The sequence below is a fragment of the Corythoichthys intestinalis genome, chromosome 13 (genome assembly GCF_030265065.1).
Source record: "Corythoichthys intestinalis isolate RoL2023-P3 chromosome 13, ASM3026506v1, whole genome shotgun sequence".
NCBI classification, from domain to species: Eukaryota; Metazoa; Chordata; class Actinopteri; order Syngnathiformes; family Syngnathidae; genus Corythoichthys; species Corythoichthys intestinalis.
This window is the reverse complement of record NC_080407.1, coordinates 19376354-19384170: the sequence shown is the minus strand read 5'-3', so window position 1 is coordinate 19384170 and position 7817 is coordinate 19376354.

Genomic DNA, 7817 nt, shown 5'->3' with positions numbered 1-7817 from the left:
TACAATGTACAGAAACTTATGAAAAATATATTTTTCAGTTTTAATTGTTTTGTTCTTGAAGATTGTTAAAAATAATATTAAATATCCACAAGACCAAATACAGGTTTCTATAGGGTGTGTGGGTTTTTTCAGATGACTGTACACTTTGCAAAAATATGTTAAGTTCAGGACTGTATACAGTGGGGCAAATAAGTATTTAGTCAACCACCAATTTTGCAAGTTCTCCTACTTGAAATGATTAAAGAGGCCTATAATTGTCAACATGGGTCAACCTGTACCATGAGAGACAGAATGTGGAAAAAAAAACAGCAAATCACATTGTTTGATTTTTAAAGAATTTATTTCCAAATTAGAGTGGAAAATAAGTATTTGGTTGCCTACAAACAAGCAAGATTTCTGGCTGTCAAAGAGGTATAACTTCTTCTAACGAGTTCTACCGAGGCTCCACTCGTTACCTGTATTAATGGCACCTGTGTTAACTCATTATCGGTATAAAAGACACCTGTCCACAATCTCAGTCAGTCACACTACAAATGCCACTATGGCCAAGACCAAAGAGCTGTCGAAGGGCACCAGAGACAAAATTGTAGACCTGCACCAGGCTGGGAAGACTGAATCTGCAATAGGTGAATCGCTTGGTGTAAAAAAATGAACTGTGGGACAAATTATTAGAAAATGGTAGACATACAGGACCACTGATGATCTCCCTTGATCTGGGGCACCATGCAAGATCTCACCCCGTGGCGTCAAAATGATAACAAGAACGATGAGCAAAAATCCCACAACCACACGGGGGGACCTAGTGAATGACCTACAGAGAGCTGGGACCACAGTAACAAAGCCTGCTATCAGTAACACAATGCGCCACCAGGGACTCAAATCCAGCACTGCCAGACGTGTCCCCCTGCTGAAGCCAGTACACGTTCAGGCCCGTCCGCGGTTCGCTCGAGAGCATTTGGATGATCCAGAAGAGGACTGGGAGAATGTTAAATGGTCGGATGAAACCAAAATAGAACTTTTTGGTAGAAACACAGGTCCTCGTGTTTGGAGGAGAAAGAATACTGAATTGTTTCTGAAGAACACCATACCCACTGTGAAGCATGGCAGTGGAAATATCATGCTTTGGGGTTGTTTTTCTGCAGAAGGACCAAGACGACTGATCGTGTAAAGGAAGGAATTAATAGGGCCATGTATCGAGAAATTTTGAGTAAAAACGTGGCTGGGTCTTTCAACATGACAATGATCCCAAACACACAGCCAGGGTAACAAAGGAGTGGCTTCGTAAGAAGCATTTCAAGGTCCTGGAGTGGCATAGCCAGTCTCCAGATCTCAACCCCACAGAAAATCTGTGGAGGGAGTTGAAAGTCTGTGTTGCCCAATGACAGCCCCAAAACATCACTGCTCTAGAGGAGATCTGCATGGAGGAATGGGCCAAAATACCAGCAACAGTGTGTGAAATTATTGTGAAAAGTTACAGAAAACATTTGGCCTCCGTTATTGCCAACAAAGGGTACATAACAAAGTATTGAGATGAATTTTTGGTATTGACCAGATACTTATTTTCCACCATGATTTGCAAATAAATTCTTTAAAAAAATCAAACAATGTGATTTTTTTTTTTTTTTTAACATTCTGTCTCTCATGGTTGAGGTTTACCCATGTTGACAATTACAGGCCTCTCTAATATTTTCAAGTGGGAGAACTTGCACAATCAGTGGTTGACTAAATACTTATTTGCCCCACTGTATATCATTATCGGAAATTTGAGTTTGACAGCATCAGGACACCAGTTATCGGTTAAAAAGTCATTATCGGACAACTCCAGTTTCGAACAATCCATATAGAATTGGGAATTGTTGTCTATACGTTTTTCACAACAATTTGTTTTTCAATGATTGATAGCAATGTTTGTTTGTTAACATGACAATTTACCGTTAACTCCACTTCAACTCATTAGCTGTCATTGACAGCGATAGATGTCAAATCCATTTTTACAGTCGCACAAAAACCATCACCGCTATGTGTTGCGCAGCACGTGCAGACAGACAAAAGAAAGAATCCCGGTTCAAATGCATTGTACATTCTCCGCTTAATTACCCAGCATTGATGTAAATGACAAAATCAATTACCTCAACGGCACAAGCGTCATCACGTGTTTATTCTATTATTCAGGTCGACAAGGCCCTAGAAGTTGTTCCGGACATGCAGGAACGAAACCCCCCGACAAGAACGCAACACGCTCAGACACTGGAGGATTCTTACATGGCTATAGAGAGACAGCTGCCTTATGGACTGCGCCACAACAGTCCCACACCACAAAGCACGACCATCTGGTACGTGAGGCAACTGAAAGCAAATAGGCAAAGTTTCCAAATAAGTTTCTCTCCTCCTGGAAGTCCTTTTGTGCTTACATTGAAGTACACCTCACACTCTTTGGTGTATGTCTTTCCAAGGATTCTCATTCCTAGAACTAAATTGACAAGAAGGAAAGCAATTTTTCAAATTTGGCTCTTCGAGCGCTCCATTTAATGTTCAATGAACATCACTTTTTCAGGAATCCACATCAAAAGCAGAAATGCTGCATTTTATTCTTCGTTCCAAAAAAGACTGACAGTTTTTTCTTAGCTCTAGTTTCAGACTTCCCGCTGAGAATTTTCCTTTGCTTGAAGTTTCCTTAATCTAAGAATCATTTGAGAAAGTGTTTGAGTTTCAAAGGAATGGAATTCAAAGCATATAATTGGCCATGTTTGGCAAAGGTAAAACATATGCCAAATGCTGTTTAATGTGCTGTACTGTTGATCAAAATAATAATAATAATTTCTGGCATATACGGAGATTAAGGGGGGCCAGTGGGAGCATAGCCCCCCCAGTGGCCGAAAATGCCATTGCATTGCATGTAATCGAGTGTCCGATACTGTATATGAAATTAAAATTAAGCCTATGCCTAACTGTTTGCATTACTCTAACCCACTTAATATACAGTGGGGCAAATAAGTATTTAGTCAACCACTAATTGTGCAAGTTCTCCCCTTGAAAATTTTAGAGAGGCCTGTAATTGTCAACATAGGTAAACCTCAACCATGAGAGACAGAATGTGGGGAAAAAAACCAGAAAATCACATTGATTGATTTTTAAAGAATTTATTTGCAAATCATGGTGGAATATAAGTATTAGTATTTAAGTATTCGTAGTTTTCTGTAACTCTTCAAAAGCTTTTCACACACTGTTGCTGGTATTTTGGCCCATTCCTCCATGCAGATCTCTTCTAGAGCAATGATGTTTTGGGGCTGTCGTTGGTCAACACGGACTTTCAATTCCCTCCACAGATTTTCTATGGGGTTGACATCTGGAGACTGGCTAGGCCACTCCAGGACCTTGAAATGCTTCTTATGAAGCCACTACTTTGTTGCCCTGGCTGTGTGTTTGGGATCATTGTCATGTTGAAAGACCCAGCCACCTCTCAGCTTCAATGCCCTTGCTGATGGAAGGAGATTTTCACTCAAAATTTCTCGATACATGGCCCCATTCATTTTTTCCTTTACACAGATCAGTCATCCTGGCCCCTTTGCAGAAAAACAGCCCCAAAGCATGATTATTCCAACCCCAGGCTTCCAAGTGGGTATGGTGTTCTTCGAATGCAATTCAGTATTCATTCTCCTCCAAACATGAGAACCTTTCATCTGACCATAACGCATTCTCCTAGTCCTCATCTGGATCATCTAAATGCTCTTTAGAGAACCACAGACGGGCTTGGACGTGTACTGGCTTCAGCAGGGGGACATGTCTGGCAGTGCAGAATTTGAGTCCCTGGGTGCGCATTGTGTTGCTGATAGTAGCCTTTTTTACTGTGGTCCCAGCTCTCTGTAGGTCATTCACTAGCTCCCGCCCGTGTGGTTCTGGGATTTTTGCTCACCGTTCTTGTTATCATTTTGACGCCACGGGGTGAGATCTTGCATGGAGCCCCAGATTGAGGGAGATTATCAGTAGTCTTGTATGTCTTCCATTTTCTAATAATTGCTCCCACAGTTGATTTCTTTACACCAAGCGTTTTACCTATTGCAGATTCAGTCTTCCCAGCCTGGTGCAGGTCTACAATTTTGTCTCTGGTGTCCTTCGACAGCTCTTTGGTCTTGGCCATAGTGGAGTTTGGAGTGTCACTGACTAAGATTGTGGACAGGTGTCTTTTATACCGATAATGAGTTAAAATAGGTGTCATTAATACAGGTAACGAGTGGAGCCTCAATAGACCTCGTTAGAAGAAGTTAGACCTCTTTGACAGCCAGAAATTTTGCTTGTTTGTAGGTGACCAAATACTTATTTTCCACTCTAACTTGGAAATAAATTATTTAAAAATCAAACAATGTGATTTTCTGTTTTTTTTCCCACATTCTGTCTCTCATGGTTGAGGTTTACCCATGTTGACAATTACAGGCCTCTCTATAATCTTTTCAAGTAGGAGACTTGCACAATTGGTGGTTGACTAAATATTTATTTATTTATTTGACCCACTGTAATTAATAAGGGAATAGTATCGTTTCTTGTATTTACAGTTTGACTGTTTGTATTACTCTAACACACCCAATATAAAATAAATAGCGCTTATACTATAGTTCAATGAAAACAAGCAGAATATAGGGCATAAAATACAACGCCTTCTTATCACAGAAGCCCAAAGTGTGCGTCATGAGCAAGATTGACGCACCAACTCTCGCAGTCTGCTCTCCCGGACAGTCCAGAACAAATGGCTGGACGCTCAGTCTCAACACAAGGAGCACCGGAGAACGCCCAATTTCCAACTGATAACACGACGGACAAGACTCCAAGAGCCCCTTTGATGGTAAGTTGGCAAAATCCACAACCCTCATTGCCTGGACAACATTAACTCCCGAATTTTCCTGTCCAATCCACAAACAGACAATAATCCCAAACACACCCTTCTTTCTGCCCACGGCCCGACCCGCGAGAGCCTTAAAAGACTGAATGTTTAACTATGCGTTTTCTTATTTCGCTGAAACCTTTTGTTGACGGATGACCTTGCCTCCCCCGCCTGAGTGTTTCTGTTCCGCCTTGCCGTTTTGATCACTGTCGACCTGAATAAATTGTCAACTTGGAGTAAGGATAAAGGGTTAAGAGTAAGGTGAACGCGCTGAGTTTGGCCTTCTGGCCTGATTGTAATGGTCTTGTTGGCCTGGGTCGTTGGAACTGCGCCACCGCGGGTCCGGCGGTTTGGCTGGCGCGATTCCGGTGGTCTGGCTAGAAGGTCAAATTCCTTCAAAAGCAATAAAACAAACAACAAAAATGAATGAAATGCCCCCCAAAAATATTTTTTATAAAGGGTCAAAATTATTTTTCAAAGAGATCCTGTGACAGCACCTTAGAGACGGTAATTTGCTTTGCTTAGCCCCCAAAAAAAAGCTGAGACAAAAAACGCTCATTTTCAACTTTTTATTATAGTAAATGTTCCTGGCTGGAATATTCAGTCAAAAAGGATGCGGCGGGTAATTCTCCACTAGATAACACAGAAAACGTGCGCGCTCACACACGTATACGCACGCACACACACACGGAATGCATATGTACGGGTATGTGCAATATCCGAGTATATATCTTGTAAGATAATTTTATTGCTGACATTGTGTTTCAGGGTCATCAACACCCCCCCGTCACAAAAGTCAAACTTCGCCTATGACTTCTGGGAAAATGGAAATGACCACTGAATAACGATCAAATTAAAGAGGACTCCCTCTCGTGGCAATTTGTGGATTTTATCTGTGGGATTCTGTTGTTATTTTTTGAAATCATTGAATAAACGCTCACATCAGAAACATTCACATCGAGATTTGGGTTGAGAAATGATGTCTGTAGTCCAGAAAAAGCTAATCTAAGAATAATTTGAGAAGGTGTGTTTCAGCATAGACTTCATAATGATATTGACGGGACACGGGGCCGATTAATAGGGAGTCTGCATTGTTGGCATGGCTGTCAAAGCTGACTGAATGGAATCAGAGACAAAGGGCTTTTATCGTTGAAAATTCTTGTGAATAAATGCTTAAATCCCTGAATTCTTTGTAGATATGGACGTAAAACAGTTTCGATTCTTGGTTAAAAGCAAAAAACCGTGCAGTTAGCATTTATTTTATGTAAATATGTCGAAGTACAACTGTAGTCTGTTAGTGAATGTAGCTAGCGGCCACCTTATTTAAACAGAGCTTTTCCAGTGAAAATCCTTGTGAATAAATGCTTAACACTGGAAGTCCGGCGTTTTTTGGCCATAAAGAAATACCCAAAAGGCGTCATATGACCCCAATACCAAACTGACTACTGGGCTTTGTCAAACAATAGACCACTCAAATGAGCAATCAAGCAGGCCACCCCACTACACACTCCTGTGGAGTCGCTGCCTAGGTGTGAAGGGGGGATTTCACTCTGGATAGCTGCAATTAGCATCTTGAATGTAAGACGGGTGGACGTCTTGGTTGGCCTTGCAAATTAATTGGCTCACTGTCATGTGGGCGCAAAGAAGACGCAGAAGGAAGAATTGCTTTGGCAACAACTTCCAACACCTAGCCCCGGGAAAAGGGCGAAGTGTCACCACATAAAAAATGTTTTGTTTTTTTATTACACTGTCCCTTGTACGTAGGCAACCTGCAGCTTTTGGAATATGTAAAAAGGTTGTCCACCTGATTGCCTGCCTGAGCGGTCAACTGTCAGACAAAGCCGAGGCAGCCCTGCCCCGCAAACACTCAAGATGCTAATCCAGCAATCCAACCCCTGTGGTTTTGCGAGTGTAAATGGGAATGACTAATGAGGACCTCAATGCTCACAAAAGATATGCTGATTAGGGTCAGATGATACTTCTCTGGATACAAAAGGGATTTGTATCAACTGATCCACTCTTGGTAATTGTAGTGTTAAATCCCTGAAGTCTTAATAGATACGGACGTAAAACAGTCTTGATTCTTGGTTAAAAGCAAGAAAACCGTGCAGTTAGCATTTATTTTACGTAAATATGTCGAAGTACGGTGCTAGTCTGTCAGTCAATGTGGCTGCCGCCATATGTAAACAGAGCTTTTCTGGTGAAAATTCTTGTGAATAAATGCTTAAATCCCTGAATTCTTTATAGATATGGACATAAAACAGTCTTGATTCTTGGTTAAAAGCAAGAAAACCGTGCAGTTAGCATTTATTTTACGTAAATATTTCAAAGTACAATGCTAGTCTGTCAGTCAGTGTGGCGGCCGCCTTATGTAAACAGAGCTTTTCCGGTGAAAATTCTTGTGAATAGAAGCTTAAATCCCTGAATTCTTCATAGATATGGATGTGAAAGAGTCTCGACTCTTGGTTAAAAGCAAAAAAACGTGCAGTTAGCATTTATTTTACGTAAATATGTCAAAGTACGATGCTGGTCTGTCAGTCAGTGTGGCGGCTGCCTTATGTAAACAGAGCTTTTCCGGTGAAAATTCTTGTGAATAAATGCTTAAATCCCTGAATTCTATATAGATATGGATGTAAAACAGTCTTGATTCTTGGTTAAAAGCAAAAAAAACTGTGCAGTCAGCATTTATTTTATGTAAATATGTACAATAAGTACAATGCTAATGTGTTAGTAAATGTAGCTAGCTCTGCCTTATATAAACAGAGCTTTTCCGGTGAAAATTCTTGTTAATAAATGCTTAAATCCCTGAATTCTTTGTAGATATTACGTAAAACAGTCTCGGTTCTCGGTTAAAAGCAAAAAACTAATAATAAGTAATAAACATGCAGTTAGCATTTATTTTATGTAAATATGTTGAAGTACAATGCTAATCTGTTAGTCA